Raw genomic sequence first — 27,749 nt, 5'->3', positions numbered from 1 at the left:
CCATATTGCCCTTAGGACATAAGAACACCACCCTGGATGGGGATTGCACTAAAGAAGGAAGACTACCTCAGTTCAGAGTTTTGCTGAACCCAGTTGAACTTGATACAAGTTTAATTGCAATTGAACCGTTCTATTGCACTTGAAGGAAAATAAAGATGTTTAATGGTTGCTACTAGTGTTGAGCGACTTTTGTTTTTTTAGGGTCGAGTTTCGTTTCATGCAACCCGACTTTTCCAAAAGTCGGGTCGAGCAAAATCAGCCGACTATAGGGAAAAGTCGGGGTCGTCCCGAAACACGAAACCCAGTGCAAGTCAATGGAGAATTAAAGTCGGCAGTGAGAGGAGGACAGGAAACACACCAACAGTGCCCATTTGAATGCCAAAAGCATAAATTCTTGTTACTGAAGCTTGTCAACCTTAATTAACTTCATAATACTAGTTACGCACTGAAAAATGGGGGTTATTTGGCTACAGTTGTGGGGGGGGAGGGCTGGCTCCAGGTTTTCGTGGGCCCAGGGCCAAAGAGCGCCCCTTTAACACATACCACAACTCATGATGCTCCAATACGGCAGAGAAATAGCAGTATAGTACAATGCAAAATACTTCACTTCTTACATCTCATGACTGATATCCATTTTAAATTCTCCAATACCTCCAAAAACGGACAGTATATAACTCCATACAGTATTATGGCCAGCGCTAAGTGCGCTATACAGAGTAATGAGGCCCATATATTTCTCCATACGGAATCATTATTCCCATATAATGTTTCAAACCGTATATGATGAGCTCCACATAATGCTACAGTATATGTTGGTCCCAATGGATGAAGCTCCACTGTCTTATGGGCCCAAATAATGCTCCATATATAATGGGCCCCATTTCTACTGCTCTAGTGTATAATGGGCCCTGTAAATGCTGCTCCAGTGTCTGATGTCCACCTTTGGAATGCTCCAGTGTATGGTGGGCCCCATATATCATTCACCTGAGTATAGTGCTCCCCAAAAATTGCTGTCCCAACATTGAAAACAATTACATAAGTCTTCTTGCTAGGGAATCCCTGCACTACTCTGAACTCCTTGTCGTCTCCATCTTCCATCTCACTGCACTTGGCTGTTTAGGCCCTCCCACCGGCAGAGACACTTTTGCATACTATGCGGTGCCCTGTGCCAGTGCCATCGCCCATGAGTATGCCCCCCCACCTGCTCAAGGAACCTGCACTTTCATCTGCACCTTCCTCTTTGTCACCGTGTAAGGTGGTATAGTATGCGGGAAGGGGAACCTGAGTTTCCTCTGGGTCAGATTCTGGCTGTGTAGAGTGCGAGGGGAATGTAGTGGTCTGGGTCAATGTACCAGCAGCATCATCCAGCAGTGGCTGGGCCTCAGTGCACTTGTGGCGTCCCCAAGAGTACAGTCGCCACTGTGGCATTGCCTTCCTCCTAGCAAGTGTGTTGTCAAGCTTGGGAGCAACGAAGGATCTCTCTAGCAGTGAAACCAACACACAACACATTTCCCACTCCAGGCCAGCAGGGAGACCTCTGAACCTGACTGCTGAGGAGCTGCTCTCTGTGGTCGGGAGGAGGTAAGTTAGGGCACTCTGTGCAGGGAAGGGGAAGTGTGTGGACGTGAGAAGGGGAGCTGGAGGATGAGCAGAGTTAAGGCTCACTCCTAGCTGGAGCGCATGGGCCGGATTCCGGTCTCCGAGTTTGTAGGGACACTGACATTCCTGCAGCAGAAACCGGGGGGAAGTAGCAGCTATAAATGCTCTGTACCCAACTAAGGCTCGGAGGCCCCAGCATCGACGTGTGCGAGGCAGAAGGAAAAGGCTACAGCTGTCTGCCATACAAGTAAAGTCTGAGGAACATCTGTTAGACAGGAGGCGTTTCAGTGAACCACCTGTCCTGTGAGTGCTTCCCCCACAAGCGCTAGAAAGGAGATGTTCAGGAAGGTACATGTTGGCGGAGTATTGGAAGGGAGCTTTCCATTCTGGTCCTGGAGGTTGGCAGAGGTCCTGACCTGGAGGGCACAGCACGGAGGCAGGCATCTGTGTAACCTGCAGACTGTGAGTAAAGCTTTGGAACTGCACGCTCTGGTGTCCTACAGTTATTCCAGCACCGCTACATCTGGGTACCAGCACCTACACCGCCTGTGCCTTTCCCCCATCACTACATCTACACTTCCCTGGGACTCCAGCTCCATCTGTGGGGAGCTTCACCATCTTTGCTGCACAACACCATCAGTCCCAGAGGATCTGCATGCAGCGTCGGCCTAACATCTATGTTGCCGAACACCACAGGTGGCGTCAAACTATCTATATAAACTCTTTACCATTATACCACGCCATTTACATGGGCGCCCAGGGCCACCGTCCAGGTCACCGCTGCTGTGACACATCCCACTGACACCGGCCCAGTACCGAGTACCCCACAGCCCTGGGAGGGCGACCTATATGCCGACTGCTGATCGGGCGGCGTTATTCCCACGAACCTCCAAACAGCGTCCCTGAAGGCAAAGTTTTTGATTTCCGGGGGCAGTATGATTGCAAAGCTGAACCTTAAAGGAATGTCCAAAAGGGCACCACCAGGAGTGGAGCCTGTGGCTTAATTGAACTGCACCCGGGAAACCACTACCATACAAGCTACAGAAAAGATGGACAGATTGCAAGCTTTGTTGATTCTGTGTGTGGTGTGGTATGTCCGTTTGTAGTTGTGCTAGCGATTTCTCAGCTTTATTCCGTTAATGACCGAGACTCCGGCATGGCCCCGCGGTACGCGTCAAGCTTACTAGAGGGATACGCAAGGCTGTGGCACGTGAGATCGAGCAATAACAGGTCTAACATTCCAGTACATGTCCGGGGCTGCATGCACGCTACACTGAAAGGACCAGCTTTTGTCGCTTACAGGCGCAGATAACCTGCTGAACTCCGTTAGTGATGGGGATCTGGGATTCAGATTATTCCCCGCGAACGATGATTTCCCAGTAAGTTCAGGTCAACCGCAATTCCGGAGTTAGGCCTAACCATCATTCCTGAAAAAATTACGTGTCCAAACCACAGGTGCTGTAGCTTGCTTAACAGCTCGGCAGCCGTTCTCAGGCCCTGTATGGATTCAACAACATTGTAGAAAGTTGATAAAGGGTACAGTTTCACCGGATAACTGTGGGCAACGTGATGACATAGGCAGTGTCGGGTTCAACTTGCTTAACTGCTCGTAGCGCCTCCTGCAGGTTGAGTGCATAATCCCTGATACTGTCCTGCACCCTCTGCTTACAGCCAAAGAACCTCATCTTAATTTCAGCTGCAGTGCGGGTGTCAAAAGTGCTTCTCAGCTTGGCTAGAATCTTTGCAACAGTCTCCTTATCAGTGTCCTTCCATGCTTTCACTTCTCTTTGTGCTGCACCCGTTAACTGTCCAATCAGGATATTGACTTTCTGGCTTTCAGACAGAGGGTACACTTTAAACAAGCTGCTCAGTCTCTCTTTAAATTTACTCAGGGTGTGTGACTCACCCGAGTACTGTGGTAACCAGGCCGCTCCCGGAATGTAGGGCATAGACAGCGGGATAATGGGGACCGCTGCGGCGGGTGCTCCGGGGTTGGCAGCGGCGTCCGCCGCTGCATTGCCACCCGGCGCGGACATCCTCTCTCACCCCTAGTTAACGTTAGCTAGGGCCGGGGGTTGCGTGAGCTCTCCAGCGGCCGCTTCACAGGTCCGATGCTCCGGGCTGTAGGCCTCAGATCCTACCCCTATCGCAGGCTGTCCTCTCTTCCCGCGCAGAACTTCACTTCTTCGCACTCTGTGGCCAGCTCCGCCCACGAAGGCCTGCCCCTTCTTCTTCCCGCGCGCGCCAAGCAGCGCGGCAATGGTGGCAGTTGGCGCCAATTTCTCACACAGTCTTTTCACAAACACAGTCTATGGCACACAGGACCCGGGGATACTGGGCTCCGTAATCCTGTTCGTGACGCCAAATTGGGTCGCCCTCCCAGGGCTGTGGGGTATTCGGTACCGGGCCGGTGTCAGGGGGATGTGTCACAGCAGCAGTGACCCGGTCCATGGCCCTGGGTGCCCAAGCAATGGGGATTTTATGTGATGGTTTATATGAATAGTTTGTGACGCCACCTGTGGTGTTCGGCAAGGGAGGTGTTAAGCCGACGCTGCATACAGATCCGCTGGGACTGATGGTGTGGTGCAGCAGAGTTGTAAAAGCTTCCCACAGGTGAAGCTATAGTCCCAGGGCAGTGTAGATGTAGTTGGCACAGGGATGTAGCAGTGCCGGAAGGGTAGGAAGCAGACAAGACACAGCGGATGCAATTTCTGTACCTTTACTTGATAACTGCAGTCCAGGATCCTGATTACAGATGGTAACAGAGCAGGCTAGCCTGGGTTCTCTCTCAGAAGACAGGCTGTGCAGTCTCCTTTCCTAGCGCCTTTCAGTGTGAAGTACTCCAGTCCTAAGTTACTCTGAAGTTCCTCCTGTCAACTGTTCTTATGAACTTTACTTGCACGGCAGACAGCTGTAGCCTATTCGGGGACTCCTATTTCTTCTGAATCCCGGCTCTCTATCCAAGCTGCTGTTGTGCCCTCAAGTCTTTGCTGGGAGCGGGCATTTACAGCCTCCTACTCCTCTGGTATCTGTGGCAGGACCGTTAGTATCCATACTACCATGGAGACCAGGCTCAAGTTCTTGCGCTCTAGCCATGAGGGAGCTCTCTCTCCAGCTCAACCTCCACACTTCTCTCTCCACGTCTGCACACTTCACCCTCTGCAGACTAACTGACCACTCCTCTCACTTGGCCCTCAGGGAGCCCCCTTCCCTCCAACTCTGGTTCAGAGTTCCCCCTGCTGGTGTGGAGTGGAACTGTGTTGCATGTGTAGGTAAACTGCTGGAGAGACCCTTTATTGCCTCCAAGCCTGGCATTACCCTCCCCTGGAGGAAGGCAAAGCCAGTGTGGTGACCATACTCCTGGGGGCGCCACAAAGCCACTGCAGAAACCTGGTGAAGTGAGCAGCTGGCTGGAAGGTTGGAGCCACTGCTGAAACTGGTGTGAACTCTGTCTGCCCGGTGTCCGCAGCAGAGTGAGATGATGAAGGTGGCAGCTGGCTTTGAGGTGTCGAGCCACTGCGAAAAGTTAATCCAGTGATGCACTCTGCTGCCTGGTGCTGCAGCAGAGCAAGATAAGTGTTTTGGTGTTTCCCCTGTTTGTATTTTTCCCTGGTGTGTATTAGTACAGCGGTGGGGCCAGTGCCTGCATCACCCAGCTCCCTAGTAAGGAATAGGTGTAGGGTGTGCTAGGGTGACAGGTATCCTGATCGGCGACAGGTGAGGAGCCTATATAGGGAACATTAGAAGTGTTAGGGACACTGACTCAGGGGAGTGCAGGAGGTCTCCACGTCCCCCGCTCCCTATCGCAGGGCCCACCGTTGTAACTGTTTCCCCTTTCCCCGTGTCATGTTGTCTTAGTTACCGGCCTGCGGGCCATGTCACACAGGACAGTTTCACGTGCCATGTCTTGTTGTTTAAGTTACCGGCCTGCGGGCCGTGTCACACAGGACTGGTCCACGTGACACAGAGCAGACTGAAGCGGGCTTAGTACCAGGATCCTTGAATTCCAAAGTCTCTTCCTGCCCAGCAAGACCAGCCACCAACTTCGAAGCATTAAAGACAAATTGGGGTCTTCCTCCTGGTCAGTGGATACGAAAGACCTGGAAAGCACTTCTGCCTCAACGTTCTCATCAGACAGCCATTTGAGAGTTGAACATACCTTCTCTAAGTCCATCTTCACACTGGTATCCATGAAGATACGTTCTCGAGGCAGTGAGGAACCCGGGAGTAGGTCTATGAAGCAATTGTCTCAACTGTGTAAAGATAACATCTCCGCTTCCCTCCTATCGGAGACATCTGCACACCAGCATTTGGCGGATGGCAGACTTGGCGGAGAATATGGTGACCAGCCGACCTAGAAGTACAGGGACCAGACAGCTTTAATAATACGATCTCCCAAACGAAGCACCTCACTAGATCTTTAGTTCAGAACTTGCTCTTGAGTTCGTAGCCATGGAAGACCCAAGAGAAGTGGATGAAATAGGCCAGAAAACACATAGAAGGTGATCTTCTCTGTAAGCAACATTCCTATCCGGGGTTCTACTTGTTTAGTAACCACTTGAATGACTTTGGATAGGGATTTTCTCTCGACTGCCGAAACCTTCAGAGGGCTCTGATATTGATCTACCATGGCTTACCTCAAGAAATTTCCTGCCGAACTGGAGTCGAGGTTGGCCATCTCAATGAATCAGAAGCCTCTTCATGATATGGATAAAGTCAGAGTCAAAGGTGGAGAGATATTACTCTTGCCTTGGGTAGCCTCTCTGAGAGGCATTAGGTTTTGGAGTTTTTCAGATCTCTCAGGACAAAGACAAATTAAATTTTCTGTGCTGCCACAGCAATAGCACAATCCCTTGGTATGACGGTGTTCCGGCTGCTGCTCAGTCAACCTAACACGATTGACCTGCATAGGTTCAGAGAAGACGGATGTCTCAAAAGGCTGGAAAATGAATGGTCTCTAAAAGGACAAAGCCAGACCCAACAATTTCCTCTCATACGTCACCTCTCTGATCTGTTCCTGGAACTTAAGGTCAATCCAGATTTCCAAGGAAATCAAGTTGTCTACAGTAGCAGGGAAGTCTCGAAAAGCCAATTCATCCTTAATCCTTCCGGACAAACCCTCCCAGAAGGCTGCTAACAATGCTTCATCATGCCAACCAAGTTTTGAAGACAGGATGCAGAATCAGGCGGCATGCTGCCTTACAGACAGACCTCCCTGACAGTCTGAGAGGGGAAGATGCAGCAGAAAACACACAACCCAGCTCATCTGAGACCTTACGGAAGGCCACCAGGAAAGTCAAATCCAAGATCATAGGCTCCCCACGAGGGGTTGAGCAATGCTAGGGCCTCTCCTGCTGGAGAGATATTAGGAATACCACTTTAGCCTGATCAGAGGGAAATTGATGGGCCAATAGTTCATAGTGCAGCACGCACTGGTTTAGGAACCCACAGAACTGCTTAGAATCCCCATCATAACATGGTGGAGCAGACAGACGAGGATTAGCTCCATGAGCATAAGTTGCAGGCTGAGTATCCACAGCCGTAGTTGCTGCAACGTGGGCTGGAGTGGATGAAGCACTGTCTGCAGATAGGACAAATTTTTTTCTGCTGATCTCACTGGCGTAATAACTCTTGATAAAACTCTGAGTGCGAAGAGGCATTGGGATCAGAGGGATCCATGACCTGAGCAAACTGTCGTGGACCCACGGTGCCATGAGTCAGGCTTACCCAGGAGGGTCGCGGAAGAGCAGCTACCTGGTTTTTGCTAGAGCTCCTTATGGTGGTTAGACGGGCACTGCAGGTAGACGCAAGGTACCACTCCTGGGGAGTCCCCAGTGCAGCCGCTGACCCCAAGGGTCAGGATCGCAGTCACCAACACGGACTCGGAATTACTGGTAGGACAGGATTCGGATAGTGGTAAAACAGATATCAGAGCCGGTAGAGAGAGTACGGATTCTGGATCACCAGACAGGAAGAGCACTGATCCTGGTTCAAACAGGAAGAGCACTGATCCTGATTCAAACAACACGGGTTTCAGGAACAGGTTCTGGTTCAGACAACACGGGTTTCAGGAACAGGTTCTGGTTCAGACAACAGGAGTTTCAGAGACAGGTTCTGGTTCAGACAACACAGGATTTCAGGACCAGGTTCAAACAAAATAGGATTCAAGGACAGGGACCTGGCAACATACTAGTTGAAAACACACTAAGTAGGAAAACTACAAGGGTTGCTCAGGCACCTCACTACTGCGGAGGGTGCCTTATACACCGGATACCTCCCAGCTATTTGCTGGGGCATTTCAAAAGTGCGCAACCCCAGAGAAACAGGAAGCCACAGCAGGGAACGGGGACATCTCCACACAGCCATGGTGCTGAGTATGTCGGCGTACCTGTCAGGAGGAGGGAAATGGATCATTCAGGAATGCCGACATTGCCGTTACACCAGTTGACAATTTAATTGCTCATGTGACAGGAGGCTTTTTTTTACAAAGGGGATTTAAGTTTCACTTAGATTTGTGTTAAACTAAAGTATGAGTAAGAACCATTGCAGTTTAAAACACGTAAATCGGTAACGCTTCTTATGACTCTATTGGATAGAATGCACATGGAATTAAACATTTTGTTGAATATATTTAATGGATATTTAATAAATGACATGATATTTACGACAAACTGCATCTTGTTTTTTTGTATTGCACCTTATGTTGTGGATTGAGGATTGTGTGCAGGAGAGGCATAGGTGAACAAATTATACAAATATACAGAGGGCAATGTGGGTTGCACCAAGCTGATCTGATGTAGATGGCTTATCCTAAGGATAGGCCATCAGTATCATGGTCTTGGATAAGGTAGGAATTCTGATTCTGGAAAATCTGCACATTGATAAATATAGAGTATGCCAGGGCACATTAGAAATACCCAGTACATATGCCTTTGCTGCCTTTGCTTTTTATTATAAGTGGACTTACCCTAGCTGTATTCATATAATTGCAGAATATTAAAGAAAATACGCTATCAACCATGACTCATAATTACTGCATACAACGTCATTCTATCACATGAGTAATCGTAACTATAATGTTAAGGCCTCATTGAAACATCTGCGAATCATCACGATTTTCTGGAATAGAACATGTACCCATTAAAGTTTATGGTGCTATTTACGTCTACAGTAAGTTTTTGATTGGAGTCACAAGCCTGTGGGCCCATGAATATCATGGACTTTCATGTCATCAGTGTACAGTCTGTGTGCTGCCTGTGATTAACCTTGTAATGTACAGAAGAAGCTTTATCATTTATTTATTTATCCATACATGAAAATTACTGATAGTTAAAACTGACATTGACCAAAACACTGAAGAAAAACACATGAGAAACATACGCATATGTGAAAAATCACAGAATTTTCAATAATGCCTAATTTTTTCTGCAAGTTCCTGCTACAGATATAGGTTGGCATAATAGACTGCATTTTGCAGCATTTCTTGCTGCATTTTAACCAGTGTTTTTTTAAGACAAAGTACATAGAAAATGATTAAAGTGTTTATATACATAAGATTTTTGTATGTAGTGTTTATAGAGCTCCATGCTCTTGGATTGGGCGCCATTTTATTCCCATAAACATCTCTTTAGGATTTAAAAAATATATTACAAATGTAACAGCAAAAAAATGTAAGAAATTGCTATAAAAAAACACTTGAAATTCCTAGAATTTTTTTTTCTACAAGTACTTAAAAACACTGAAAAACTGTGTGCGCGTTTGCGTCGAACCGTAATTTAGCTATTGATACTCATGTAGGATTGGTTAAAATTAATATGAATAAAAGTACATTATTTCAATAACAATAGGTAAATTGAATATGCTGAATTTGCATCAAGGTTACAGACACCATGAAAAAATGCAAATATCTGTGATCTAAGCAGGTAAAATACCAAAGATCACAACATTTGTTAAAAAATATTTATTAATCAGCATTTCAGGAAGGAACATTTCTATATCTAAGAACAAGGTTTCCCACCAAAAATATTTAAGACCTCATCATCTAGATCTGAGGCTAGTTTCACACTTGCTTTTTTTTGCAGCGCGTTTTTCCCGCAAAAAAACGCATTGAAAAAACGCATACAAAAGCATACAACTGCTGCGATTTTTTCAAGCATTTTTATGAGCATGCATGAAAAAAACGCAGCGTTTTTAAGCGTTTGTATGCGTTTTTAGTGCGTTTTTACCGCGTTTGCGTTTTTTTCCAACATTTTTAGGTGGCCCCTCACACTACCCAAACCATGACTTTACTAACCCTAACCCTGACCCTAACCCTAACCCTAACCCTGACCCTAACCCTAACCCTAACCCTGACCCTAACCCTTAACCAAATCATACTTAACCCTAACCCAAACCCTAAACCCTAACTAACCCTAACCCTAACCCTAACCCTGACCCTAACCCTAACCCTAACCCTGACCCTAACCCTAACCCTAACCCTAACCCTAACCCTGACCCTAACCCTTAACCAAACCATACTTAACCCTAATCCTGACCCTAACCCTGACCCTAACCCTAACCCTAACCCTAACCCTGACCCTAACCCTTAACAAAACCATACTTAACCCTAATCCTGACCCTAACCCTGACCCTAACCCTTAACAAAACCATACTTAACCCTAACCCTGACCCTAACCCTAACCCTGACCCTAACCCTAACCCTAACCCTGACCCTAACCCTAACCCTAACCCTAACCCTGACCCTAACCCTTAACCAAACCATACTTAACCCTAATCCTGACCCTAACCCTGACCCTAATCCTTAACAAAACCATACTTAACCCTAACCCTGACCCTAACCCTAACCCTGACCCTAACCCTAACCCTAACCCTGACCCTAACCCTGACCCTAACCCTTAACAAAACCATACTTAACCCTAATCCTGACCCTAACCCTGACCCTAACCCTTAACCAAACCATACTTAACCCTAACCCTGACCCAAAACCCAACCCTAACCCTGACCCTGACCCTAACCCTAACCCTAAACCCCTTAACTAACCCTAACTCTAACTCAAACCCCTAAATTCCATGGTTAAAAAAAAAAAACGCATATGCAAAAAAACGCTGACATGAGCATGCCAGTGCGCACATATGCGCATCCATAGGCTATAATGGCCATTTTTAGTGCAAAACGTGCGCATATGTGCGCATGCGCTTTTTTGCAGGGCCAAAAAATGCAACATGATGCGTCTGGAAAATCCAATCGCACACCCCAAAAAAACGCAGCGCATGAAAATCGCATACATGCGCTTACAAGCGCGCAGGTATGCGCGCCCATGTTAAATATAGGGGGAAAAACGCATGCGCAGGTTAGCGTTTTTTTCCAGCGCTAAAAAACGCAAATGTGAAACCAGCCTTAGACTTCACCTTATACTATATCTATCGGATAAATGCTACAGGTAGGAACCTCTTTAACATTGAAGTCACACATCACATTTTTGAGGAAGTTTTTGACACAATTTAAATCAAAACCAGAAGTGGTTTCCAGTGACACAATAGGTTAGATTCAAAAGTCAAAGTTTGACAGTCGGTGTATGGACCATGACTTCCCAGACCAGCGGAGGACCTCCTGACCGGATCTCAATGGTCTCATAGGCACATATGAAGCTATTGAACTTGGATCAGGAGACTAGAAGCTGGTCTGGAAATTACAGTTCATGTAAGGACCAATAAATTCAGCATAATACTTCTGTTTTGTAACCACTTTGCTTAGCTGAAAAAAGTCACCTGTGATCTTAGGTTTAAATGAGCCAAATTTACGAAGAAAATTCTCCTACCTGTGACTCTGAGACAGCCGATTCTCTTCTGGTGCCAGGACAAGTAATAATATCAAGACCTTTGTATCCTTTGCTCACTTCACCTCATTATACATACATCAATCATTAACTGTAGATAATGAGGAAGAATAATTACCATCTCCACCCACATCTTCTGGAAACAGCTCGGCTTCTACATCCACAGACCCGAGAATATTATTCTAATTGTAGTAGATATGATTTCATTGTCCTCTTTCACACGCTCAAAGGTGATTCTTTCCTCCAGAACTTATTGACCGGTGATAATAATGAATCAAACTAATTGAAATGTTACTCCTACTATGGAGCAATCTCATTCATTTGTTGTATTTTTCTTCTGTCCTTCCTGAGGATCAGGTGTAGTGCTGGAAGTATATTTTCAATCTTATTTTTATGTTTGTTGGGTTCTTGCATTTATTTATTATGGATTTACTTTTCAATTTTTTTTTCTACACAAACTTAAGCTATATTATGTATTACTTTACCTTATGTTTATTTACATGTGGGTATTTGTATACCTAGAACTATACGTGTGCGCATATATAATATTTTTTTAACCCATCACATGAAACTGAGGTTTACAATATAACTTTCATTACAAAATATTCAGTTTTACTCAAATTAGTTTCTGTAAAAAATAAATACACCCCACTTCAAAAGCTACTACATCTAGTATTTTAATTGAAAAAAATGAACTGGAGTATAAGTTGGCATGCATGCAAAATAGGAGCATGTTCATACTAGCTAGACAAGCAAATACCTTCAGTTCCTCGCTTATTCGGCAAGCTATAGCGCTTGCCGAATAAGCTACAGCGGGAACCAGACTTCCTGCATCGCGCCGGCTGATCAGCTGATAGGCGCCGCAGATGAATGTGTCGCTGCTGTGTCATAGTCACAGCACATGCATGGAGAGCCTGTGGCGCCGATCAGCTGGTCATCCAGCACGATCCAGGAAGTCTGGTTCCCTCTGCAGCTTATTTGGTAAGCACTATAGCTTGCCGAATAAGCGGGAAACCAAAGATATTCACTCAACTCTAATACTGGCCATCAAACAGACAAAACCTAAGACAGAAACAAAATGAATATATAACCTTCTATAAATAAATATGTAAAGCAATAGTGCATATAAATAAAATAGGGTACTTAGTAAACACCGTTTTTGTAAAAGTCATCCCAACAGAGTCAAGGTGTACCCAAATCAGGATGGTCCTAATCTCTAGTGGCCTTCCTTTCTTTGATCTGGACATTACATTTATATAGCTTCCCATTTATTGGGTACCCATATTCGGGCCCCAATCCTGCTCGGCCCTTATTCACATGGACGACACTTTGACACATGGTAAGATCTTAATACTAGAGGTTAGGACCATCCCAATTTGGGGACAGTTTGACCCTGGTGGGATAGATTTTACCCTTTTTTTAATCAAAAACAGTGTTTACTAAGTACCCTATGTTATTTATATGCACTATTATTTATTTACTTTCAGCAGGTTATATGTTCGTTTTGCTTCTGTTTACATCTAGTATTTCGCATGACCGGCATGATTTTTAAGGACAGCACCAAGCATTCTTAGCATGGAAAAAAGAAGTTATCTTTTTCCATCCTTCAAGAAGACTTCTTTTACAGCCTGCAGGCTGGATGTGGAGTGATGCTCAACTTGTCTCTTCAGAATTCCTCATAGGTACTCGTTTGGGTTCATTCAGATCAGGAGACATATTTAGCCACTGAATCACTTTCACTCTCTTCTTCAGAAATGCAACAGTGGCCTTAGATGTGTGTTTAGATCATTTTCATGTTGGAAAAGTGCACTTCTACTAAGTGCATGGAGTGATGGCAGCATCTATTCTTTCAATACAGAGCAGTACATCCTTGAATTTATGATAATTTCAATGAAATGCCAGCGGGACTCATGCAGCCCCATACTGCAACCACCATGTTTCACTGGAGGCACCAAGCATTTTTTAATGTACTCCAGTCCTCACCTTTGCAACACCATATAGTTTTAAAGCTATTAGTTCCAAAAACATTATCTTGGTGTTATCACTACAGAGTATAGAGTCCAAGCAGTCTTAATATTTTTCCACATCAGCCATGGCAACTTGTAGATAAGCCTTTTTGCACATGGGCTTTAGGAGAATCTTCCTTCATGGATGACACTCATGCATGCCATTCATCTGCTGTGTACACCATATTGTGTCACAGAAGACATTCTTTAGATGTTAATTTTCGTGTTCGGTCTCAATGTCCCTGGGAGATGGTTGCAGTTCCATCTTTGTTGCATTTTTGTATTACTATTGCTACAGTATCCTAACTGATAAGTAAACCTCTGATGATCTTCTTGTAGCCTTCATCGTTCTTTTTTAACCCCTTCCCGACATGCACCGTACATATATGGTGCTGTGGGAACTGAGCGCCACCGCGATTGGGTGAACATGTCAGCTCTATGTGAGAACTGACACCCTGCAGTAACGCCCACGATCAGTGCTAGCAACGATCAAGGATGTTTAACTCCTCTGCTGCCGCTGTCAATAGTGACAGTGACATCGAGAAGCATTGCAGTGAGTGAGATCCCTCTCTGCTTCCATCAGCACAGCATGATGTGATCGCGTTGTGTCGATGATCTCCATGGTGACTGTGACGACTCCTGGAGTGGACCCTCTGGGTCGTGGCACCAACCATCCCAGGGCGAGCTGACCTAGTGAGGACCAGCCCCTATACAGGGAGTGTCAGGGGCAAGCCCAAGGGGGTAAGGTACCACGACTGCTGGCAACAGGTGGCCGGCTCACAGGAGACAAGAGTGAGTGTGTCTGCAGGAACCTTCTTCGTGGCCAAGATGTTGTTCTCCTCAAACTCATCCCCCATGCCAACAGGCTGAGGAGTGTGGCCTGGAGAAGGATGAAACTGGTTAAGTACCACAGGTTTGAGGAGGAACATGGAAGGAATTGGGAATACGGAGCGAAGGGGGTGACTTCAGTTTGTATGCAACATCATTAATACACCAAAGGACCTCAAAAGGACGAATATAACGGGGACCCAGTTTGTAAGATGGTACCTTAAGGCGAATGTATCTGGTGGAAAGCCACACCTTGTCACCAGGGAGATACAGAGGAATGTCCAGGCGCCTCTTGTCAGCATGTAGTTTCATCCTGTCACATGCTTTCTCAAGAGCGGTTTTGGTCTCCTGCCATACCCTGGAGAACTTCACGGACAGAGAGTCGACCGCATGTATCCCCGAGATAGGAAGTACCAGTAGATGATACAAGAGAAGAGAGAGATCATGCCCATAAAAGAAGAAGCACCTCAATTGTTTACAAAAATGTATATAAGACCACAGCAGAAAAGCAAAAGTACACAATACATTTTAAAAACATTTAAAACACAAAAAGGACCTACAATAAATCATGCATTAACATGAAGGCAGTGATTGTCCACACCTACTAATCTGCTAGTAACACATAATAGTGGTCTCCCAATAATACAGAATGAGTGTGCAAGAAAACCACCTGAAGTGGTATTGCACATAAAGGCAAATTAGAGTAAATAAATCCTCCAGGAATGACCACTATATCTTAAAGGGGCAATTATAACTCATACAAGTGATGACATACAAGGATTGCAAAATATTAATGCATGAATATAAAGTGCAGATAAATGCTGTAATAGGGGCCTAAAAGACCACAAAAGGACACAGGGAAAAGGGGGACAATTAGCCTGTAAAATACAGGTCCCCAATAATGACTAGACAAGGGAACTGTAGTAGGGTGTAGACAGACAGCCTCTGCTTCCATTAATCAAAGAGGAGATCCCAAAAGGGAAAAAAAAAAAAAAAACACCTGGTTCCCGCGCTGCTATACTTCAACCCTCAAATGGAGGAAATCCAGTCGATTCTAGGAGTAGGTTCCAATATCAATGCTTTATTTCATGGTACATACAAAGACAACGCGTTTCGAGGTCCATTCCATGACCTCTTCCTCAGGTCGGATGTACAAGAACTGGATTTCCTCCATTTGAGGGTTGAAGTATAGCAGCGTGGGAACCAGGAGTTTTTTTTTTCCCTTTTGGGATCTCCTCTTTGATTACCACACACAAAACGGTATTTAAAAAAAAACAATTCCTGATTTGCTGGGTTTTGTTCAGTCTACATCCCAAAAATCGGATAGAAAGCGATCAAAAAATTTCATGTGCCTGAAAATAGTACCAATAAGAACGTCAGCTTGTCTGGAAAAAGTAAGGTGTCACATGACTCTGCCAGCCAAAATATGGAAAAGTTATAGTTGTTTAAATATAGCGATGCAAAAACTAGTTTTTGCAATGAAAAGCGTCTTTTAGTGTGCGACAGCAGCCAACATAAACACCCGATATAAATCTGGTATCACTGTAATTGCACCGACCCGAAGAATAAAGTCGCCTAATCAATTATACCATGTGAAGAACGGCGTAAAAAAATAAACAAAAACAATTATTCACCTGCAGATGATTTGTTCATTCTGCCTCCCCAAGATCGCAGTAAGGTTGGGTGCATGTTATGAATGGGTCACCGAGGAGAAAAAAACAAAACAAGCTAAGTCACAGAAAACCAGAGAGGTTGGTAACTATGCAGATTGCAGATCCCTGATCCTAACCACACAACTAGCAGCAGCTGTGGAGCGTACCTACGATGGTCCTAGACGCTTCATCACAGCCGGAGGACTAAATAAGCCTGAAGCAAGAAAAGGGGAAAACTAACTGCCCCAGAGCAGACCCCAAAGGAAAGACAGCCCCCACACATGTATTGACGGTGAAACAAGATGAAAGCACAAACACAGGCAGGAAAATAGGCTGAGCAAACGATGGGGCCCAAACTAACTAGAAAGGATAGGAAAGGAAAGACACTGTCTGCAATCTGCAAAAAACCCTACAAAAATAAAGTCCAACACTTCTGATAACAAAATTAACCCTGAAGTCACTAGACTTCTCCCACTATATCAGCACTCTGAAATATTCTGAGACAGAGCAAAAAGAGGCCAATCTAATAAGGGACAAAAAGCAAATTGGCAAATACAGATAAATAAGAGTGGAAATTTAGTGCAGCCCCAGCCGGGGCTGGCTGACCACACAAAAAACTTAATAGACCAACAAAATCAAGTGTGAACATTAGCAGAAAAACTTAGCTTTAGATGACTGGAACAGAGCTGAAAACCAAGACCTGACAAGTCAGAAGGAATCACCAGCACCAGACTAGGGCGTCGGCTGTCTTAAATCCAGTCTGATATTCCTGAGGTTCAATCGTCATCCTCATTATCAGGTGGCAAATTTCTACTGATTAAATCAGCCTCACTACCTCCAGTTACCACCAGAGGGAGCCTGGAAGGAGAACTCACAACTGGTGGACCGAAAAATGAACTCACAACAGGTGCACATATATCCTGTGCTCTGCACTGAACTCTTACACCGGGGGTTTCCATGTAAATCTCTGAAATACGTGATTCAGACAGAACCCCCAGAGAAAGATTCCCTGAAATGAGGCGGATGTAATAAAAACTTTACAGGAAAAAGAAAAGCGCAAATATGGTCTTATCTCACGATTTACAAGTATTGTTGTTCTACACATTCTGTGCAGCAAGATATTTCTTAAGTGCTGTTCCAGCTATAGCCTTTAGATGTCATAGTTGCCCTTCTCTTTCCTATTCATCTGTTTGGAATGCTTTCCCCTTAAAGGTTAATCTGTTCAGAACCGCCCCTTCTTCCTTCCCTGGTCAACAACATGTAACCACTTCTGCCAGATCTCTGAGGAGCTCACATGTGCTCAGCTCCCTGCAAAACCACTGCTTATATCAAGCAGATTCCGGTAAGGGTTCAATGCATTTATGTAATATATGTTATGCATCTGTGTTAGCTGGCCATAGTGCATGCCTCATGATATTTGCAATGCATGTTCAGCTCCTGTAATGCTATTACACTGCATCTTAGTTATACTGTATGCATCCTCTGTTCAGTGAATGCAAAGCTGGCAGCCATAAGTTGTTTAGATATCTCTTTCTCTTTTACTGCTGGGTATGTTGTATTGCTCAGCCTCTGTATAATGCATGCTACCGATATAACAGCGCTCTGTATCATTGCTACTGTTGTGATAGTACCCTGTTTTGCTGTGATATTGTCTGCCAGTACTGACATGCTGCATTGTCTGTTCCCTTATAGTTTTTACCTGATCTCATCCACAACTTTGTTCAACAACCTCTGATATCATCTACTACTGTGTTCTACTATACCATCTGTTATCATCTCCCACTGTTGTCCATATCATCACAATAAACATAGACTTAAGCACCTATAGTCTTCTTACTGGGAGTGGATGAAGGGTTTAGCCGTATGCTGGAATCCACACAGCGTCATACGTGGAAGAAGACAGAACAATTGTATTGACAAGGAGCTGCTCACCTGATAGTGGTATAATGAAAGAATGTATATGCCAGCTGCTGCAGACCCTCAGGTCGACATGCGACCTTGACAGGATTGTTATAAAGGAAGATTTGTGGATTATGTCTGCGCTGCCAACCAATTCAAAGCCAGACGTTGTTGAAGAACCACTATTAATTCTTCAACGTCTGGCTTTGAATTGGTTGGCAGGGTGGACATAATCCACAAACCTTCCTTTATAACAATTCTAAAATGAGGCAGATGGAGACACTGTGGACGCCGTCTGACCTATGATCCGGCAGTAAAGTCAATATAGAATCACTGCACACGTAAATTATGCTAAAGTGAGCTTTTTATTATTTAATTGACGGTGATGAAGCGACAGCTGATGTTTCGGCCTAACAACGGCCTTTATCACATAGTCGCCCTTTTGAAGTAGAGTTTTGGTAGTCACCGGTTGATAGTTTGATAGTTTATCACTGCTAGGCAATATTTCAAAAAAATGCGGATTATCCAATATAGCCAATAGTCCAGGTGCTAGAGGAGCAGAGATGCTGTTGGTATGGCAAAAAAACATTGGTGGCGCAGTGGGGGATGCAGGCACCGCCGTGCCTCAGCAGTGCCTGCATCCCCCACTGCGCCACCAATGTTTTTTGCCATACCAACAGGATCTCTGCTCCTCTAGCACCTGGACTATTGGCTATATTGGATAATCCGCATTTTTTTTAAATATTGGCTAGCAGTGATAAACTATCAACCGGTGACTACCAAAACTCTACTTCAAAAGGGCGACTATGTGATAAAGACCGTCAATTAAATAATAAAAAGCTCACTTTAGCATAATTTACGTGTGCAGTGATTCTATATTGACTTTACATTTATGGGACCAGAGGCTCCCTTTCACTAGCACCGTTTATTCATCACACTGGTCGAGTGCTAGCCATCTGCTATATCTACTATGATCCGGCGGTGTCTGACTTTTTAGGCGAGCATAAAAGCACAGTCAACCACAGTTTTGCACATTTCTGAAAAGAAAGACGCTAGTGAACAGAGGGCAGAGTCCACAGTAACTCGGCTGCCTCATTATACTGAATGCCTCCCTCTGGGGTTTCATCTGTCACGTCACTCGGAGATTTAGATGGAAACCCTAAAGTAAGTGCTCAGTGTTGTTAGGCGCCGGATTCCTGCGGCTACACAGCAGGAGTCCAGAGCATCACATACTGCTTAGCAGCAAGTTACTCCTGAAGTCCCTCTGACGCTCTTCTGAGCATGCTCATGAGACGATCTCCCATTGGAGGTCGGGAGTCACATGCTTAGGTCCTCCTGATCTGATTGGTCCATCTCAGAGACCTGGAAGGTCCCGGCAGCGCACTGCTATAAAAGGGCTGCATGGCCGTTCGGCCATGCGCTAGTATTGACATTACTTGCTAGATGTGTGAATGGTGACGGATGTATGATTCTGGTGACTGACTCATTTGAAACCCCTTCCCTCTGATATTACGCATGTGGATAGGGAATTAGCTCAGCAGTCAGCGCCAGTCAGTGGCAAGCCTTAGGCCACTGTGCACACCGCACCTCTACACTAGCGTCCGATTGTGCTACTCCTCACAGCACTATCGTCTCGCGGCAGTATCCTACACCGCGCTGCAATTGCTGCTCTCTTTGGCGCCCGCAGTAGCGACGCCGCACACACGGTAGGTCTAGACGGACGCAGTTCCTTCTGCCTTTGGTCCTGCACCTGTGACCTGATACCGTGTGTGCATATATCTCAGACCTGTGACGCTAACAGGCACAGCCTTTTTGTGTTTACCCTTACTGTCATCTCTGTGATTAAACAGTGATTGCTCTGCGCACCTGGGTGACGTTTAACCCCGTGCGCATTATACCGCCATGTCAATGGAAATATAGGCGGCTTCCAAGTTACTGGTAGTACAAAGGCTCTGGAAAAACTAAATGGCTCTTCGCCCCTCAAAAGAAATGTAGCATATTCTGCGCTCCCAAATCCAAATGCTCCTCTCCCTTCTGAGCCCCAGTGTTTCTAAACCACATTTAGTGCTCACATGTTTGGCATTTCTGTAGTGATGACTGAGAGCTTGATTAATTTATGTTTCTCCAGAACCATGAACTGGTCATAATGTACTGGTCACTACAACACACCAGGCACTACAAAGGCAGTTTGCAGTTTTCACTCAGCAATATCCACTTCTGCTTGTTTCTGGAAAACACCCATGGAGTCAAAATAGTCACTACACCTGTAGATAAATTCTCAAAGGGGTATAATTTACAAAATGTGGTCACTTGAAGGGGATTCTGTATTTCTAGCATTTAAGGGCTCTGTTTATGGAGTCCACAAACTATTCTAGGAAAATCTGCACTCCAGTAGCTAAATAGCACTTCTCTGCCGAGTCTTGCCGTGTGGCTATGCAGTACTGTACAGCCATATATAGAGAGTATTTCTATGTTCAGCAGAATTTGTGGGACAAATTTTGGTGCCATTTATATCCATTTCCTAGTATGAAAATGTAAACACATTCTTGGTGGTAAAAATGTAAATTACAGTGGGGAAAGAAAGTATTTAGTCAGCCACCAATTGTGCAAGTGCTCCCACTTAAAAAGATGAGAGAGGCCTGTAACTGACATCATAGGTAGACCACAACTATGAGAGTCAAAATGAGAAAACAAATCCAGAAAATAACCTTGTCTGATTTGGCAAAATTTATTTTTCAAATTATGGTGGAAAATAAGTATTTGGTCACCTAAAAACATGCAAGATTTCTCAGACCTGTAACTTCTTCTTTAAGAGGCTCCACTATCCTCCACTCATTACCTATAGCAATGGCACTTGTTTGAACTTGTTATCAATGAAAAAGACACCTGTCCACAACCTCAAACAATCACACTCCAAACTCCACTATGGTGAAGACCAAAGAGCTGTCGAAGGACGCAAGAAACAAAATTGTAACCCTGCACCAGGTTGGGAAGACTGAATCTGCAATAGCCAACCAGCTTGGAGTGATGAAATCAACTGTAATAATAGCTGCATTAATAAGAAAATGGAAGACATACAAGACCACTGATAATCTCCCTCGATCTAGGGCTCCACGCAAGATCTCACCACAAGGGGTCAAAATGATCACAAGAATGGTGAGCAAAAATCCCAGAACCAATAGGGGGAACTAGTGAATGACCGGCATATAGCTGGGACCACTGCCACAAAGGCTACCATCAGTAACACACTTCGCCGCCTGGGATCCTGCTGTGCCATATGTGTCCCCCTGCTTAAGCCAGTATATGTCTGAAGCTTGCTAGAGAGTGTTTGGATTTTCCAGAAGAGTATTGGGAGAATGTCATATGGTCTGATGAAACCAAAGTAGAACTGTTTGGTAGAAACAAATCTTGTTGTGTTTAGAGGAGACAGAATGCTGAGCTGCATCCAAAGAACACCATACCTACTGAGGCATGGGGGAGGCAACATCATGCTTTGGGGCTGCTTCTCTGCAAAGTGACCGGGACGACTGATCCAAGTACATGAAAGAATGAATGGGGCCATGATTCGTGAGATTTTGAGTGCAAACCTCCTTCCATCAGCAAGGGCATTGAAGATGAAATGTGGAAGAGTCTTTCAGCATGATAATGATCCCAAGCACACCACCAGGGCAATGAAGGAGTGGCTTTGTAAGAAGCATATGAAAGTCCTGGAATGGCCTATCCAGTCTCCAGATCTCAACCCCAAAGAAAACCTTTGGAGGGATTTGAAAGTCTGCATTGCCCAGCGACAGGCAAAAAACATCACTGCTCTAGAGAAGATCTGCATGGAGGAATGGGCCAACATACCACCAACAGTGTGTGCCAACCTTGTGAAGACTTACAGAAAACTTTTGACCTCTGTCATTGCCAACAAAGGATATATAACAAAATTTGGTGATTATCGTTTCTTAATCACCAAATACTTATTTTCCACCACTGAAAAATAAATCTTGCCAAGTGAGACAAGGTGATTTTCTGGATTTGTTTTCTCATTTTGACTCTCATAGTGGTGGTCTCCCTATTATGTCAATTACAGGCCTCTCTCATCTTTTTAAGTGGGAGAACTTGCACAATTGGTGGCTGACTATATACTTTTTTCCCCACTGTATTTTTTTATCACTGCCCAATGGTATAAAATTCTCTGACACACCTGTGGTGTCAATATGATCACTTCAACCCTAGATGAATTCATTGAGAGGTATAGTTTGTAAAATGTGGTCACTTATGGGGGGGTTTTGCTGTTATGGCACCTCAAGGGCTCTGACAACGTGATATTTCACCCTCAAACCAGTGCAGCAAAATCTGTACTGTAATATGGCGCTCCTTCCTTTCTGAGCTTTGCACTGTGACTCAAAAGTAGTTTTCTACCACATATGGGGTATCAGTGTACACAGGAGAAATTCTCTTCAAATTTTGGTGTCCATTTTTTCCTTTTACCTTTGTTAAAATAAACATTTCTGTGGGAAAAATTCGATTTTTTTTATTTTCACGGCGCAAGGTTATAAACTTCTTTGCAGCACATTGGGGTTCAAGGTGCTCAGTACACATTTAGATAAGATCCCTCAGGGGTCTATTTTCCAAAATGGTGTCAATCGTGGAGGTTTCTACTGTTTAGGCACATCAGGGGCTCTACAAACCCGAAATGGTGTCCGCTAATTATGCCAGCAAATTTTACAATCAAAAAGTCAAATGGTGCTCCTTCCATTCCGAGCCCTGCCATGCACACAAACAGTGGTTTTCCTCCACATATGGGATATTGGCATGTTAACGAGAAATTGCACAACAAATTGTATGGTCCTCTTTCTCCTGTTACCCTTGTGAAAGTAAAAAAAAAAATTGGGTCTATAGGAAAAAATTTTGGAAAAAAAGTTAAATGTTTATTTTTTAATTCCACATTCCAAAAATTCCTAAGGTTAATAAACATCTTGAATGTGGTTTTCAGCTCTTTGAGGATTGCAGTTTTTAGAATGGTGTCACATTTGGGTATTTTCTGTCATATCGGCCTCTCAAAGTCACTTGAAATGTGATGTGGTCCCTAAAAAAAATTGTTTTGTAAATTTTGCGTGAAAAATGAGAAATCGCTGGTCATCTTTAACCCTTATAACTTCCTAGCAAAAAAAAAAAAATTGTTTCAAAAATTGTGCTGATATAAAGTAGACATGTGGGAAATGTTATTAATTAACCATTTTGTGTGACGTGACTCTCTGATTAAAGGGAATAAAAATTAAAAATTTGAAAATTGCTACATTTTCATTAAATTTCCATTTTTTTCACACATAAGCATAACAAATATCAAAGAAACTTTACCATTATCATGAAATACAATATGTCACAAAAAAATTCTCAGAATCAGTGGAATCCATTGAAGCGCTCCAGAGTTGTGACCTCATAAAATGACAGTGGTCAGAATTGAAAAAATTGGCCTAGACACGAAGGTGAAAACAGACTTTGAGGTGAAGAGGTTAAAGAAAATATTTTCTTTCTCAATTCTTGTGACATTTCTCTTCCACATGGAGCCATTGCTGAAAGCTTGAAATGGCAAGGGGTTTTCTTTGTTAAATAACACTGTTTTATTGTTAATTGTCTGCTGAACACATGCTTAACGAATAATTAGACTTGCCTGTGCAAATTCTTCTTAATTATAATTTTGTAGTCTAAACTTTAGCTTTGCTCCTTAAGCCCCCGTCACACATAGCGAGATCGCTGCTGAGTCACAAGTTTTGTGACGCAACAGTGATCTCACCATCGAGATCGCTGTGTGTGACACTTACCAGCGACCGGCCCCCCTGCCGGTTATCGCTGATCGTTCCTGAAAGGTCAGGACTTTTTTTGGGTCGATGGTCTCCCACGGGCCAGCACGCATCGCTGCGTGTGACAGGCGGGAGAACAACGACCAGCGATCAGCGCGCTGGTAACCAAGGTAAACGTCGGGTTTCTAAGCAGCGCGCGGTGCTTAGAAACCCGATGTGTACCTTAGTTACCAGCGCGCTGATGCAGGGAGCTGGTAACCAAGGTACACATGGGGTTTCTAAGTGACGCACTCCGCTTAGAAACCCGATGTGTACCTTAGTTACCAGCTCCCTGCACCAGCGCGCTGGTAACTAACGTACACAGCGACGCGACCGCTCGGCGTCGCTGGTGTTGATCGCTGGTGAAGTTGCCTGTTTGACAGCTCACCAGCGATCATGTAGCGACACACCAGCAATCCTGACAAGTTGATATCGTTGTCGGGTTCGCTGGTGAGTCGCTATGTGTGACGGGGCCTTAAGACTTTTATTGTAGTGTACTCATTTATGCAACATGGTCTTGAATTAATTTGTTAGGAAAATTACTTCTTGCAATGTGCAAAATAACAAATCTTCTTTGCTATCAATATAGTATTGTATTCCACAGAAAACGTAAATTTTTAAGATAACCTAAAAGGTTTTCTGACACATCTATAGGGGTGATCTAATTTCTGCTGAGCACTGTATATATGTAAACATTCAGTGGTGTGAAATATGTTTGCCCCTTCCTGATTTCCTGTTCTTTTGCATGTTTGTCACACATGAAATGTTTCAGATCCTCATCAAAAATTTAAATTTTAGACAAAGATAACGCAAGTAAACACAAAATGCAATTTTGCCAGTGTAAGGGTGAGAGATTTTATTACCTTTGAGGAGATTTGGGCACTGTGTTTACTTAAGACAGGGAAATGTACCCCTATTCTTGGTATGCAAGAATGTTTGTCGGGATATTTTTTGGGCATAGATATCTCAATACAGGATTACTATACTTGTGATTCAAAATGTTTCGTATATCTCATTAAATGCCCCTGTGGCATGATCTTTGTAGGAGAGATCACACAAGCAGTGAAAGATCGAATATCACAACATAAATAGGATATAAGATGCGAACGACACAATTTGTCCATTCCTTACAGCAGGACATTCAATCGGCCAATTAAGATTCCTTGTGTTAGAACAAATTCACGTCTATAGAAGAGGGGGCAACCAGGTCAGACGTCTTAAATTTAGGGTTTCATTTTGGATCGACTATCTACAGAGTATGGAACCCAAAGGTCTTAAAAGGGAGTATGATGTCATGAGTTTTTTCTGATATAATTTTTTATTTGTCCATATACCATGTAATTTATTTCCTTCTTTATTTCCTTATACTAGCTCTTTCAGTCACATACATGATTCTACTCTCAAGAATGGTATGGAGATATACAATTACTTCGGTCATGGATAAAATAATTTTTCTTATTTCATTTTTCCTATCTTTTCTAAATGTTCTTTTTTTTTTTTTCTTATCATCCGTTTTATTTTTTTTGTTCCTATATAATGGCATTAACGCTGTATTCTGGCTTTATTTGCACCATAATATAGAGTGATTCCTTCATTTTTTCACTAACAGAACCAACACCATGACAGCGTGCTATTTCTCCATGAGATGCGAGACAAGCCTTCTTTCTGACTTGTATCTCCAACATGGACTCATATCACAGGGATACACCTCCGATTCATTTCATGCTTGCGCTCCACCATTTCTCTAGCTGGCACTTCCGGTGTCCGGCCGCTCACCACTGACGCAATTCCGCTGCGTTCCAACTATGCGTTCCACGGCTCCGATAGTTCCTCTTCCGGTCGTGTCTTGGTGCACGCTGGAAGCTCTGATTGTCCAGGTGCATTCTATTACAATGGTGGATTCACACATATATATAAACCACACAGGCTCCCAATACACCAGTGCTCTCCACAGGGAGGACTCCTACTGCTCACACAGCCCTGCCTTACACTGAAGCTAAACAACTTGTAGCAATCTGGTAAGCATAATGCTTTTGCAGCTCTGTCCCCTACTTTTTCAAGCATACATACAATTATATCTATACATATTAATGGTATGGTTAGTATGTATAGATCTCAACCTACACATGTGCCGCCTCCGGCGGCCATCTTCCTGGGGACCACAGCATTACAGCAATGGAAGTGTGGGGGCTCCAGACTTTCACAAAATGTCGGCAGAGCCCCCGCACCACCGTGCATCTGCGAAACTGCCATGCATCAGCCTTGGGATGAGACTCCTGATAAGTACATCCGAACTATAAGACGAACCCCCATTTTCCTCCAAAATTTTTTGGGAAAAAAGTGCGTCTTATAGTCTGAAAAATACGGTAAATGCTAATACTCATGAGAATTATTTTAAAATCTTATCTTGTTGGTTCTATACTCCTGTCAGATTAAAGAAGATTTTTGAGGCCGGATTGGACTTATGCTGGAGGAACTGTACTCAGAAAGCTGACTTATTACATATTTTCTGGTCATGTCCTAAAATAATCGACCTGTGGAAAGAAATAGCTAATTTATTGAGCAATATTAAAAACTCTGTAGTTGAATAGTCTCCTCAACTGGTTTTGTTTTTGCTTGATTCAAATCGACTTCCCCCAAAATTAAATATCTTGCAATCCATCTATTTGCTGTAGCAAAAATACTTATAGCAACTAAGTGGATATCCATAGATGTACCCTCCATTTCAGAAATAATGAAAAGCATGTCTACCCATAATTCTTTTGAACATTCTTGCGCTCTAAGAAATAATTTCTTTAAAAAAATACTATTCCACATGGTTATCTTGGAACCCATTTCTTTCCTCAAGTCAAAATGCCCCTTTTTAGGTAAAAGGTTTTAATATATCCCAAGGAGTACAAGTACAATTAAATTTTTAAAGAAACAAATTGAAAATTGTTTCACTATAAATATTGTTTCAATAAGGTTGAACTTTTCCCCTGTCCATACTCTCCACGTATATCTGATCCAACCTTCTCCTATGCCCTTTTCTTTCCTTTCCCCTTCCCTTCTACCTTTCCTAACTTTTCCTTCCACATTATTTTCCTTTTCCATTAACCTTTCTTCTCTGTGGATTCTTCTTTGGATATAACTTCTTCCCCTACGTCCACAGCAGCACAATATGGGGTTAACATGCCCCTGTGCGCTAACGGAACAAAGTGGAATATTTAATGATTTTAAGTAGTCCCACCCCCTCATCTCCCCCAGTATAAAGGAGGAAGCATCTCAGAAGCCATCACTTTCTTACTTTGTCCCCATGCTAGCGGGGCATTTTTTTGTTTCCCTCCCTCCCTCCCCCCTTGCCTGCTTATCCAGGTTTTTAGTCTGCTCCATGTGTGTTGCTGCCACGCCAGGCCGTTGCTGAGTGCACTTCCAGGTGAAGTAGCTACTTTCTGTCAGCACTTTTCATCCACCATTTTCTTGGTGGGATCCGCAGTGTCTTCCTGACTCCTTTATGTGTGCCGCCATGTTGTTGGTGGTTTGCTGCTGTGATTGGCAGACTTCATTATAGGGGGTGGGAGAAGTTCCTCCCTTTCCTTTTTAAGTGTTTTTTTTTCAGCCGGCATACTTGTTTCTGCAGCTACTCATAGCTTTTTACCTGGCTTGTCTTATAGCTTGCTATCCAGTATGTCATCTCGGGATTCTGCCGGCTGTGCCTCTGGCGGTGGGAAAGCGACCACCAAAAGACATCACCTGGAGTGTGCTTCCTGCGGTCTACCCCTACCGGATGGTTGGTCTGGGACCATGTGCAATATCTGCGTTCCCAGTACAGAGGAACCCACGATTATAGATGTAGTCATCTGGGTAAAAGACCTAATAGGTGGCTCCACAAGGTCTAATCCCTTACCTTCCAGGTCATTGATGAGATTAGATCTTCATCATCAGATTCTGAGGAAGAATTGTCTAAGAAAACCTACTTTCCAGCGGAAAAGTCAGGCAGGCTTATTAAAGCTGTGCAGAAGGAACTTCACCGGTCGGAGCAGCCTACCACCTCTAAAGTGCCTAGGGCCTTTACTGTGGATGATAAGGTCATGGACCTTATGAAGGTTGAATGGCAAAGACC

General features: G+C 44.1%; 1 protein-coding gene across 3 annotated transcripts in view; it reads right to left on the bottom strand.

The window, feature by feature from the left end:
* Positions 1-27,749, bottom strand: part of CDHR2 (cadherin related family member 2) — a 370,864-nt gene that overhangs the window by 273,390 nt on the left and 69,725 nt on the right. The window contains exon 1 of one of the 3 annotated variants that reach the window (XM_073545073.1): positions 11,417-11,507. The exons of the other annotated variants lie outside the window; for them this stretch is intronic. The gene's annotated coding sequence lies outside the window, so the exon portion shown is untranslated. Of the gene's footprint in view, positions 1-11,416; positions 11,508-27,749 lie in introns of those variants that run through there. 3 annotated transcript variants of the gene reach the window in all.

Source organism: Dendrobates tinctorius, unplaced genomic scaffold (genome assembly GCF_039654945.1).
Source record: "Dendrobates tinctorius isolate UK_male_01 unplaced genomic scaffold, ASM3965494v1 ptg000139l, whole genome shotgun sequence".
NCBI classification, from domain to species: Eukaryota; Metazoa; Chordata; class Amphibia; order Anura; family Dendrobatidae; genus Dendrobates; species Dendrobates tinctorius.
Note: the sequence above shows the minus strand (reverse complement) of the source record. Positions and strands in the feature narration are given on the sequence as shown.